We start from the raw sequence: 13304 nt of genomic DNA on the forward strand, positions 1-13304 counted from the left end.
TACATCATATCTAAATAAATTCCTTAGAATTATTTCCATCCCTCCCTCCATAGCAAGTCTGTGGCCAAAATGGCCCTGAAAGTACATCTTCTCTCCCCAAAACTGTGTCCCTAGGAGCGGAAATGCAAAAATAGCTCTTGGCATCTTTTAGAACAGCAGCCAGTGTGTCATCTTTGTGAAGAAGCCGGAGCCAAGAAAGATGCTGGGGATGCGTCGGAAGTGGGTACGGAGAGACCAGAACACTGAATCACTTGGACCCAACTGCTCTCAGATGGTGGGACTGGGAAAAGGGGGAACCTGAAACTCAAACGTGAATGAGGCTGCGGGGGTCAGCCAGAGCTCCCTGGGGGGTCAAACGTGATAGCCCGAAGACCCAGAGTCGCAATCCCTGTGGTCTCAGTTGTGTTATAAAAGATACCCCCACCAGTGAGGGCGGGGACTGGGATGTGCTGGAAGAAGCTCTGAGACCCTTCCTACAATTCCATCTTCCAATTGTTCGGTCTGCACATAGGTGCCCCTTATATTAAAGTAGAATGTTTTCTTAGTTATATCCCCCACTGATGCCCAAGTAATTTACAATGGTAGTCTGCAAAAATAAAGGATCCTTTAAATTAAAAAACAATGATATGCCAGTATGTTCTATTCCTTGAAGTAGAGCTATAAGGACAATTAGGTACATACAATGGGAAACACTTGTCAAAGACATACCCGAAAATTTCTTAAGAATAGCAGGCCATTCATTTTATGGAAAAATTATACTTTAAACACTTCTGCTATATATATATACGTGTGTGTGTGTACACATATATGTATACAGATATACACATATATGTACATTTATATTTTAAATCACCATTTTAAAATGTCCTTTTAGTTTCTATCCTAAAATAACTGATCTGAAAACAAAATAAATATGTATTTGGAAAAGGGCAGAAAGAATTCCCCTTTCTGTGTTACTGTAGCCTAGACCTTTGTGACAGATACTTTTCTGAGTTTATTGCTTTCTAACTACATGTGTTAACGTCTGGTGATGAACATTGCAGAACTTCACACACGGGCATCAGGGCAGGTCCATCATGTTATTTTGGTGATCTTGGGAGTAAGAAATCTCCCCCCACTACCTGTTTTTATAGCTGACCTTTTGGAAAGAAATCTCCCTTGAAACGTCCTACTTTAATCTGTGATATTTTTCAAACTAGATTGTCACCTATGCTTTAATGGTACAGTATTTCCTAATGAAACCAGTACCATTTCTGTGGTTTTTGTACTCTCCTTGTGATCTCCTATAATGAGTACCATCTTTATTAATCATGTACGGTTTTGTACATGTTTTCCATTTAAGAGATCTATACACATCAGGATGGATCTCTTCCTGACCAGACGCCAGTAAAAATATGTTGGCAAATGCTCATTAGATATTACTTAGATAGAAAAGATCCCCTTGGTCAGAAAGGTGAGATGAAGTTCACAGAGGAGTCCTTTTGGGGTTCTTTATGTCAGGTTCGGTGGCGTCTCACACTTCTGTGACTTCACGAAAGAATTTATTTTAGTGCTAAACTGAAGTAAAGACATACAAAATTTGAAAGGTACATGTTCTCATTTCTTTGACTTCTGCTGCATAACCTCACATATGACAGAGGAAAGATACAGATGTAAGTCTGTTTCTGCCCCAAATCAATTGTCCACCTTTGAATGGGTCTTTGAATGTCTCTGGCCCTCATCTCACTGGACACTTCTACACAAGATGGAGATTATGCTTATTAATATTTAAAATGCTGTCTAGCTCTAAATTATACCTATGATAAGGGACTCACATCCAGACTAAAGATATCTTATAGCTCAATAATAAAATAATAAATAACAGTATTTAAAAATAGGCAAAGGATATTTCAGCACGGTATATACACCTGGTATATAAGCATCAGTAATGATGCTTAGTGTTGTTAGTCATTAGGAAAATTCACATCAAAATCACTGTCAGATACCACTTCACATCTACTAAAATGTCCATAATCAAAAACACAGACAGTAACAAGTGTCTGAAAATATGGAGAAACTGGAATACTTGTGCATTTCTGGGAAGAACGTAAAATGTTGCAGCTAGTTTGGAAACAGTTTTGCTGTTTCTTAAAGTGCTATACCTTGTGAGTTATCACCAGAGATTCAACTTCTAAGTATACATACCCAGGGAAACTGAAACATGAGACCTCACAAAGGCTTTGCCATGAGTGTTCTTAGCAGCTTTATTCTTAACTGCCAAAAGTGGAGGCGTGTCAACTATCCATGAATTGTTGAGTGGACAAACAAAATGTGATGTTACATTGTGTGTTCGCACAATGTAATGTTATTCAGCCAGCGGAAAAGAATGGGGTGCTGATACATGCAAAACTGCGGAGGAACCTTGAAAGCATTATGTCAAGTGAAAGAAGCCAGACACAAAGGACCACAGGCTGGGGCTGTGCCTGTGGCTCAGTGGGTAGGGTGCCGGCCCCATATACCGAGGGTGGCGGGTTCAAACCCAGCCCTGGTCAGACTGCAACAAAAAAATAGCCAGGTGCTGTGGTGGGCGCCGGTAGTCCCAGCTACTCGGGAGGCTGAGACAAGAGAATCGTCTAAGCCCAAGAGCTGGAGGTTGCTGTGAGCTGTGACCCCACAGCACTCTACCAAGGGTGACAAAGTAAGACTCTGTCTCTAAAACAAAAAAAAGAAAAGAAAAAGAAAAAAGAAAAGGACCACAAGCTGTATGCTCGCATTTATATAGAATGTCCAGAATTGGCATGTTGACTGAGACCGAAATTAGATTAATTGTTGCCTGGATCTAGGGAGAAGGGTAGAAGGGTAGGAATGAAGACCAATTGTTAATGGGCATAGAGTTCTTTATTGGGAGGTAAAATTTTTCAAAAATTGATTTGCTGATGGTCGAAAAACTAAATATGCAGCTGTGTGCCACACAATGATGTTTTGGTCAATGGCAGATCACATATAGAACTATGGTCTCATAAGATTAAAATGGAGCTGAAAAATTCCTATCACTTAATGACATCACAGCCATCCTCACATCATAGGACAACACATCACTCAAGTGTTTATGGGACAAAAAAACCCTACAATACTACCTGTCATATAAATGTTAGCAGATACAGTTAGGTAGAGTACATAGCACTTGATAATGATAAATGAATTTATTACTGGTTTAGGTATTTACTGTATCATACCTTTTAGTGTTATTTTAGATAAAAAACAAAGTTAGCTATAAAACAACTTCAGGCAATTTCTCTAGGAGGTATTTCAGAAGAAGACATTGTTACCTCAGGCAGTGACAGCTCTGTGCATGTTACGGCCGTGTAGACCTTCCAGTGGGATGGGATGTGGAGGTGGAAAGCGGCAGTACTGACCTCTCCCGGCTCTGTGTAGGCCTGGGCTAGTGTGTGTATTTTTGTCTTGTATTTTAACAAAAAGTTTAAGCCTTAAAAAAAAAACTTTTTAAAATAAGAGAAAGTTTAAAAATAAGGAAAGAAAGAAAAAATAGTGTACAGCTATACAATGTGCTTGGATTTTAAGATGCGTTATTATAGAAGAGCCTAAAAGGTTTTAAAAATTAGAAAGTTTAGGGCAGTGCCTATGGCTCAAAGGAGTAGGGTGCCAGCCCCATATGCCGGAGGTGGTGGGTTCAAACCCAGCCCCACCAAAAACTGCAAAAAAAATTTTTTTAAGTTTACAAGGTAAAAATGCCGCAGTAGGCTAAAGTTAATTAATTATTGGAAAAAATAGAAATAAAATTAGCATAGCCTAAGTGTTGCAGTGTTCCTATAGTCTATTTTAATGTTCAGAAAAATATCAGGACTTCACTTTGTAGGGGTGAAGAGAAAACTTGCCCTTTCCCCTGACACCTCACTATTAAGGCAGATTAATGAGAAAAAAGGATTTATTTGCCATGCATACAAAGAGAAATCACAGAGTGATTACCCAATTTATCAATGCAGTTCAGATATTTTTATACATATCTTTTAGGGGGGAGGGGGGAAATGGAGGCATATAGGTCAGAAAATGGTTGCTAGGGAGGAGGTTGCTAGGGAGGATGAATGGATTGGCCAAACAGATTGACTCTGTAAGTTAACCTGAGAGACGGGTATTTATGACTTTAAAGATTTGGGCCAGGTCTGCTTACAGTCCTGCCTTCCCTTCCTCCAATATATTCAGATACCAGGATGCGGGGAGAGATGAGACTCGTTCCCTTCTGACCAGGTCAGTCTGGTTTAAACAGACAGAGGGAAAGGCTCTTCCAGTGTTTCTTGGCCTTGAAGGGCCTTTAATTCAAAACATTCTTTTTACTGATTTGTTATACTTTGGGGTGAAATTTCCCAAGTTCCTTCAACATTGACTCACCCAGAGCAACCTCCTCTTCTGCCAGCTTCGTTCATAGTGTCCCATACAAGTGTACCCTGCTTAACTCTTGTCCCGTATTTACTGTAGCTTTGTTGCCAGCTGATGAGGATCCGGCCGCCCATCACTGTCGGCCAGATGCAGAAACAGGGATTAGGTCCACCATTTTTTGTTGTCAGAAGGCCAGCAATTCTGGAGAACAGCGACAGTGGTCTCTCAAAGGATGTTCTGCCTCAGTTACAATTCTAATATTTTGTATAATGAGTATACCAGGGAACAAACCTAAAAAATGCTAACTTTATCTGACAAAAAACATCAAAGCACTCTTTATTCTAAAGATGTGAAATGTTTAAACACCATAAAGGTCATTTTCACTTTAACAAAATATCTAAGAGTATCGCCAAAGAAAACATCACAGTATCAAAGTAACCTTTACCAATATCACACCACCTATTGTCTACGGGTGGTTACTTCCTCAGAGTCTCCTGAGACACACATCCTCACAGTGGTGGCAAAACCTTAACTAGATAATCACAGGTGGTGTGTGGAGAAGAATGTGAGCCGAGCAGATGAGGTCGGCAGTCCTGCTTCAACTTAGCTTCTCAAGCTCTGTCTTGCAGGCCACCTTTTGCACATTTAAATACACAAACCCTCACCATGGTGTTGCAGTTGCCCATGGTATTCGGTATGTTAGCATGTTACACACGCTTGTAGCCGGGGAGCCATAGGCTATAAACCTCACCCAGCCTAGGTGTGTGGCAGGCCACACCACCTAGGTTTGCACAAGTAAACTCTGTGATATTTGCACTATGACAAAATCACCTAAAGGGACATTTCTCAGGATACATCCCTCTCATACAGGGACACACAATTATACTAAAACCCACAGAATTTTTTACTTGAAGGGTAAATTATATGGTATGAGAATTACATCTCAATCAGCCTGTGATGAGAAAACCCATCTGCCTCTAAAGTATTATATCATCATTATCTATTTGCTTTATTATTATGCATAATACAATGTTGATGGAAAAGAAGCCCTACTCTGTAAAATAATGTTAAGGGCTTTATTGTGAGCCAAATTTGAGGACCATGACCTGGAGCCACACCCAAGAAACCTCAAGCAAGTAGATCTGTCAAGGTGGGATTAGAGTTCGGTTTTCTACGTTTCAGGGAGACAGGAATTACAGGTAAAGTCACAAATCAATGCGTGGAAGGCACACATTGGTTTGACCCGAAAAAGGTGGGCCATCTCAAAGCAAAGGCCCACAGGTTACAGGTAGGTTTAAAGATTCTTTTGCTGACAGTTGCCTGAAAGAGTTAGGCTCTGTCTAATAGACCAGGAGTCAGTGCACAGGAATGCTGAGTGAAGGTGAGGGTCTGTTAATCAGAGACAGGCTACCTGCCACATGCCCAGAGTTGATGAGGAACTGACCGCCTGTCTTGTGCAGCCTGAAGCCGATTAGTGAGTCACAGAGGACATCCCTAAGTGGGGCTGGGGGGCATATTGAGGCATGTTTGATCTCCTTCCTCATGGCTAACAACTCAGTTTTAGGGTTCCCCTTGGCCCAGAAGGGGTCCAGTCAATCATCCACTTGGCGGGGAGCCTTAAGCTTTTACTTCAGTTCCCATAATAGTACAGGTGATCCCTGGATTATATACAAGGTATGTTCCTGAGAACATCTTTAAGTCAGAATCCTGTGTAACTCAGCTCTCTGATGATCAGGGCATATGCAGTGATAATAATAATACTATAATGGTCCATATGTGGTGATAACAATACCACTTAATGCCCCGTGCTGTAGTAATTTACAGGAAATACTGTGCTCTTTTTACATTTAATTCTTTTGCTGATAGGAATATTATGTTTATTTTGATCTCCTAATCAAATCAATAATAACCCTTCTATTTTAATAATTAATCCATACACTGCTTAGCAATGATTGATGCTTTCACTGGAGCTCATCCTCTTCACATGGTCCATTTTCCTCACTAATCATCGAGTGTCTAAAGCCTAATGTTTTCCCAGTAAATGATAGCAATTGGCCTTTCTCTGAAAGCTTAGTTATTGGTATAGTTTTGTTTCCATTAAATCAAACCTTTCTCTTCACCACAGGTTCACCTGAATTTGCAGTATACTTTCACATTGGAGGCTTGATCCTCTAAGGGTAAACACAGACTCACAAAATCAAATTAAAAATTTAGGATGAAAGTGAAGCTGTGTTTCAGTGACCATGTGAACAACAACATTAGCCACTAGTATAAAGATGCTGAACCAACAAATCACTTCCACCACATGGATTTTGGAAGAAACTAGATCCTGAAGTATTAATTTAATTATTATATTATAAATTATCCTATGGAGATCCCTGAAAGCCCAGTCAGAAGTAGGAATGTTGTAAGTCAGGTCTTCCATAACCCAGGGAAAACCTGTATATTATATACAATAAATGTTCTATATTAACATTATATTTTGTTATATAATATTTATGTTTTTGCCCTTACAAGCTACTTTTTCTTATTGTTTGGGATGCATTGAAGGTACAAAGAGTTAGGTAACACTGATTGCATTCGTTAGATAAAATCCCTCTTATAATTGTGTCCTGCCCCCAAGAGGTGTGCCAAATACTATGACCCCCATCCCCCTTTCCCTACTCCCTCATCCCCTTACCTCCTACCTTGTATTAGATCATCAACTGTCTTCATATCAGAATTGCATACATTGGATTCTTGCTTCTCCATTCTGGCGAATGTGTTCCACCTCAAGCCAGGTTAATACAAAAGATGTAAAGTCACTATCTTTTTAAATGGCTAAATAGTATTCCATGGGGTACATTTACCACAGCTTGTTAATCCATTCCCGGGTTGGGGGGCATTCAGGTTGTTTCCACGTATCATCAATTGTAAATTGAGCTACCATAAACAGTCTAGTTCGAATGTCCTTATGATAAAAGGACTTTTTTTTCTTCTGGGTAGATACTTTTGAGCTACCTCTATGCCACTTTGCTTCCAATAACACTGACTCCTCAAGTAAATTAGATGGATACTTTGGGGGGAAGACAACTGACTTTTCAAAAAGTATTAATACCATACTGTTAGTATTTCAACATTATTCTTGGTGCCTATGTGACACCAATGTAACTCTTCCTAGAACAACAGTTTTGTTTATGTTATGATACTTCAAGAGTTCTTAGCAATGGCAAATCTTTAAATCAGATTAATTTTAAGTCTCTGCCACAGTTCCCACAAGAATAAATATGCCAGAAGTGATAGGTGCAGAAGGCACACTGATCTTGTTCCTACTGGTAGAGTAAGTAAGAAGTGGGTTTTGCAGGGAGGATGGATGGAAGTGGGGAGGAGAGCCAAGGTGAGAATCAGACACTGGTCACCACAGACACGGCAACAGCAGGTTGTAGGTCTCATTAGGTTCCTGAGATCTGGTATTGGTCACCCAAGTTCCACACAGAGAGGAACTCTAGGTGCAGGCTCAAAGAACAATCTAGAAGCTGCATTGTGGCAGATTTGCTGTGCTACCCAGCCGGTGAATGTTACAGAATCAGAAAGATGGCCATGATTTCAGTGGAGTAAAATATTTGCAATGCCTCTTTTGCACTTAATTTTGTAGCACTGAAGACAGCATATTTGTCAAAGATAGTAGCAGTCTAAAGGCAGACATGGGCAATAATGAGGTATTATCAACCAGGGCTTTTCAGAGCAACAGATTTCAATCAGGGGAGCTGGAGAGGAAGAAAAGAGGAGGATCATTAATGGGCACATGTAAGACACTCTCTGGAAACTCTCAAAAACACTCAGGGATGGGAAGAGGGAATGACAATCCAGGTGTTGCTTGTATAGATGAGGCGGGGAGTTGCAACTAACATAGACTAAAGAACCATGAGAAGCCTGAGATTACACACTCTTAATCAAGGGAACTCGCAATTTGCTAACTGTAGGTTAACACGGTAATGTCTCACAGCCATATGGACACTGATAGATAGACGACTCCTGGACCAGAGACAAATGGCAGATTTTCACTCACAGAAAAATGGCAGCTTTTCACTACTACCCTGTAGTAGACAGGGTAACATCACAGTTTATATATATTAATTCCCTGAGCCCCAAATTTCTAAGGGTGCAGAGGGCCAGATGATGCTGGCACACGCAGCAGGTTGCACCACAGAAAAGAAAGTAAAGAAAGAGTGGTAAGTAAATCTACTTGTTACTTGTCCTGAAGTGGAACGTGACCTTTATTATCTTTACTGTAAACAAACCTACCCACCACTCCAGAGGGAGACAAAATGTCTCTTGTAAGCCTGTTCGTTACAAAACTGTCCTTGAGAAGACAGTGTGAACCAGATGATGTCTATGCTTTTATCCACAGATGTACATGAACCCATGAGCCCTGGGGAGAAAGTTCTCACCTTACATGACCCTACATATCTATTCAGGTACAAACAAGACATGGTGATTTTCTTTTGAAATGGTATTCATTGCAAACAATTGAGTTTATAAGGGAACATAGATAATTGGGCATACTGGGGCACTGTCACAATTCAGTACTTAGAAGGGGGTTGTCTATGCTAAGACTTTGGAAGTCTTTCTTCTCCTGATTTTTTTTTTTTTTTGATAAGAGTCTCACTCTGTCACCCTGGGTTGAGTGCCATGGTGTCACAGCTCACAGCAACCTCAAACTCCTGGACTCAAGTGACCTTGACTCAGCCTCCCCAGTAGCTGAGACTACAGGCGCCCACCACAACGCCTAGCTAGTTTTTCTGTTTAGTAGAGACGGGGTCCTGCTCTTGCTCAGGCTGGTCTTTAAGTCTTCAGCTCAAGCAATCTCGAGCCCCCCAGCCTCCCAAAGTGCTAGGCATGAGTATAGATCTGATAATGTATATATTTCCTTATTTGTTATCTCTCTCTCCCTACTGGAATGTGGTTGGCACAATGAGACCATGTGTTCAATGGTTACACTTTTGGATCCCGAGCATCTATATAATGCCTGGTATACCAAAGGTGTATACTGAAATTTGAGGAATGAATGAATGAGTGATGACAATGAAGGAGTAGGAGAAAGCAGAGGGAAGAAGGAATTTAAGAAGTAGACATGTGAGAAATCCGATTCATCACTGTTGATCGCTTACTTTGCTATGCCTTTAAACATTTTAAGTACATGTTTACTTGTTCTGAAATTATCCTTTATCCTAATCCAGAATTCTGCCTATATATTTTACCTATATTTCAAATGTATACTACTCAAGTGATGCATACACCAAAAGCCCCCAGTCACAGATATACGATATATACATGTGATAAAATTCAACTGGTTCCCTCTAAATCTTTCAAAATAAAAATACAACTACTGGAAATGGAAACAGAGTCAGAATAGAGTTGAGTGCCTCTGATAGCAAAACCACTCAGTGCTGAATGTACAAGTTTTTCGATGAATAAGTCACCTTTCCAGGTCTTCTGCGCCAATTGTAGATTGATGCTATCCTGTGGAAAATGTGATGATAGCTGTCACTGAAAAAAAAAAGCAGAATGTTCTTGCTTGAAATTCCTGGTCTTTGCTTCTTAAATCTATGGACCACACTCAGAGTTTACCAGCTTTAAGTGGACTTTAAATTTGTAAGTATTTAGTTCCTTGCAATTTTATCACATGCTTGGATTTGTGCAACCAACACCACTGGGGTCAAGACACAGGAGAGCTCCATCAAAAAAATTCCTTGTGCTACACTAGTCACAATCACTTCTGTCCATACCTCCCTTCCGAATCCATAGCAACTACAAATCCGTTATTCATCTTGCAATTTTGTTATTTTAACAATGCTATATTGCGCAATACATAACCTTTTGATACTCCATCTAATTCCCTTGAGATCCAGCCAAGTCATTCTGTGAACCTTTTTATGGCTGAGCAGTTTTCTTTGGTACCATCCACCACAGATTGTTTAATCTCACCCCATGAAGAAAATCTGGGTTGTTTCCAGATTGGAGCTATTAGAAATAAAGCTGCTATGAACACTTCTGATACATGTATTCGCGTGAACCTAAGTTTCAATTTCTCAGTGATAAATATCCACGAAGTTCAATTTCTGGACTGCAGTAAATATTTCAATCACCTGTTTAACTTTATAAAAAATTTCCAGTATTTTTCCAGAGTATCTGTACTATCTTTAAGTTCCTACTGACAAGTAAAAGTGATCCAGTTTCCCCACATCCTCACAAGCATTTGATGTTATTATGATTATCATGATTATTATTATTATTGGCCATTCTGACAGATGTATAATATCTCCTTTTGGTTTTAATTTCTTTTTTCTAATGACTAATGATGTTGAATATATTTTCACATGTTTACTTGCCATCTATACATCCTCTTTAGTGAAATTTCTATGTACATCCTTCACCCTGTTTCTGATTTTTTTCTAACTATTGAGTCTTGATAGTTTTTTATAATTTCTAGATACAATTCCTTTTTCAAATATGTGATTTGCAAGTATTTCCACCCATTTTGTAGGCTCCCTTTCATCTACTTGATGGAGTCCTATGTAGAGCAAATTTTTAATTTTAAGGAGGTTCACTTTATCAATTTTCATTTTATTGCTCATGTTTCTGTGCCAAGTCTAAGAACTCTCTGTTTAGCCTAGCCCTAAACAAATTTTCCCCTAATTTTCTTAGAAGTTTCATAGCTTTATCTTTTATACTTAAAATATAATACATTTTGAGTTAATTTTTGTATAAGGTGTGAGGTTACACTCAGAGTTTGTTTATTGCCTGATGTCTGATGATTTAGCACCAAATATTGAAAATGAAATCCTCCGTTGAATTGCTTTCACATCATTATCAAAAAATCACTTGAGCATATTAGTGTACAGGATCTATTTTTGATCCTATTCAGATCTATTGATCAATATGTCCATATGTCTTGATTATCACGTAGACTTTTTATCAAATAGAATTATATTTGCCACTTTATTCTCCTTTTCCAAAGTTGTTATAGCTACTCTAGCTGCAGCACCTTTATAGATAAATTATATAGTAAGTTTGTTGATACTTAACAGCAACCAACTTGATTAGATTTTAATGGCAATTTCATTCAATTTGTAGATCAATTTTCAGAAAATCAGCATGTCTATGTTAAGTCTTTCAATCCATGAATATTTTATGAGCTTCCATTTATTGAGATCTTTTTCTTTTATCAGCATTTTATAAAAATCAGAATTCAGATGTTGTACATGTTTGGTTAGATGTATAATTAAATAATTTATTTTTAGAGCAATCATAAAGGATATTGTGTTTTTAATTTCAGTTTACAAATGTTCATTGTTAGCTTATATAAATGTTATTGAGTGTTTATGTTGATTTTCTGTCTTTTGCGGAACTCACTTTATTGGTTCTACAATAGTAGATTAGTACTCACTTTATTGGTTCTACAATAGCAGATTAGTAGATCCCTGGGAATTTTCTATATAGTCATTTATACCATTTGCAAATACCAATAATTTTTTTCTTCCTGTTATATATAAATGTGGTTTATTATATACATACATGTGTATATATATATTCGGCTGCATTGTACCATCTACAACTTTCCGTGCTGTGTTGAACTAGAATGGGGAGAGCAGGTATCTTTGCCTTCTTCCTGATCTTAGGAGGAAAGCATGAGTCTTTCATGATTAGATAAGATGTTAATCACAGGGGTTTGTATGAGCTCTTTTTCCTCTTAAGAAGTTCCCTTTATTTCTAATTTTCTGAGAATCATTATCAGAAATGACTGTTGGATTTTGCCAAATGCTTTTTCTGCATTGATTGATATGATTATATGATTTTTTTTTCTTTAGCTTTTTGATAGGGTGGATTAGATTAATTGAGTTTTGAATATTGGATCAGACTTGCATACCCAGAATAAATCCCATTTGGCCCTTTTGTATAATTCTTCTTGTGCATTGCTAGATTTGATTTGCTAATATTATTTGAGAATTTTTTAGCCTTAATTGATGAAATATATTTACCTCTATTTCTTTTTTTTTTTTCACTATTTTTGTCTGATCTGATCTTAGTATCAGCAGATCAGCAGAATATTGGCCTGATAAAATGAGTTGGGAAGTATTCAAAACTCTTCTATCTCTAGCAGAGATTGTGTAACAATGTTAATTCTTCTTTAAAAATGTGGTAGAATTACCAAGTAATGCCATCTATGATTAGAAATTCCTTTTCAAGAGTTTTTAATTTAAAATTTAATTTTGTTAATGGTTATCAAGTGATTCATGTAATCAATTTCACTTTGACTGTCTTTCTTTTTTGTCTGTGTTTTAAGGAATGGAGGGTCATTTATCTGTTGTTGTGATATGCACATTTCAGTATGCTTGCTATTCACTTTTCCTATAAAGGCCTTTTTACCCCAAATCTAATATAAAATTGTTCAGCGTTCCCTTGGCCCAAAAGTCCTACCTATAAAGAAACACACTCACAGATTTTTTCCTCCTTTGTGGCACCCTGGCAAGCTTTGCACTATTCACTGACTTGTGTGTGAGCACAGGTGGCCTTCCAAGCTTTGATTCCTTCCAATCCCTGGAGGCTACTGAAATCTTTTTATGTGACTTTAATCTGTTATAACCTTGAGAGAATAGAACATAGTAGACTGGAGAACAGATAATGAAGGATATCCCAGGCTGTAGTTTTGCACTGGTCTCTGTAAGGAGTTGTTTTCCTTGGATTAAGGAGAGCCTAAGCAAAATTGTAGCAGAGCAACATAAAAATGTGGGCAGCTCCTCTGGCTAATGTATATAGTGTGTTCTCAAAGACTGAAGCAATTTGGAGGGCATTTTAAACCCATGCTCACTGGCTTGGCACCGGTGGCTCAAGTGGCTAAGGTGCCAGCCACAAACACCTAAGGTGGCGGGTTTGAATCTAGCCCGGTC

Source organism: Otolemur garnettii, unplaced genomic scaffold (assembly GCF_000181295.1).
Source record: "Otolemur garnettii isolate 467f Iridium unplaced genomic scaffold, OtoGar3 scaffold00012, whole genome shotgun sequence".
Classification (NCBI taxonomy): domain Eukaryota; kingdom Metazoa; phylum Chordata; class Mammalia; order Primates; family Galagidae; genus Otolemur; species Otolemur garnettii.